Below are 407 nucleotides of genomic sequence, written 5' to 3'. Positions count from 1 at the left end.
ATAGAGGTTTCACGCCAAATTACTATATCTGGTTTCAACATGGAAAATGTTATAATTATGATCAGAATGAAGCTAGTAGTAGTAATAGCAATTTTCAGGAAGAACCGGTTGATCATCATTTGCATAATGAACATAGTTACCATCAGGAGGAGATGGTAGATTATGATAGGGTTCATGATATAGTAGCTGATGCATTCGTAGCTCATGATGAAGACGAAGAACCCAATATAGATGCAAAAAAGTTTTAGGAAATGTTAAACACGGCAACTCAACCACTTTACAGTGGTTGTAGAGAAGGTCTCTCTAATTTGTCATTGGCTGCTAGAATGATGAATATTAAAACTGATCACAGTCTACCTGAAAGTTGCATGAACGAATGGGCGGACTTGTTTAAAGAGTATTTGCCG

Source organism: Brassica oleracea, unplaced genomic scaffold, assembly GCF_000695525.1.
Source record: "Brassica oleracea var. oleracea cultivar TO1000 unplaced genomic scaffold, BOL UnpScaffold00418, whole genome shotgun sequence".
Taxonomy (NCBI): domain Eukaryota; kingdom Viridiplantae; phylum Streptophyta; class Magnoliopsida; order Brassicales; family Brassicaceae; genus Brassica; species Brassica oleracea.
Note: the sequence above shows the minus strand (reverse complement) of the source record.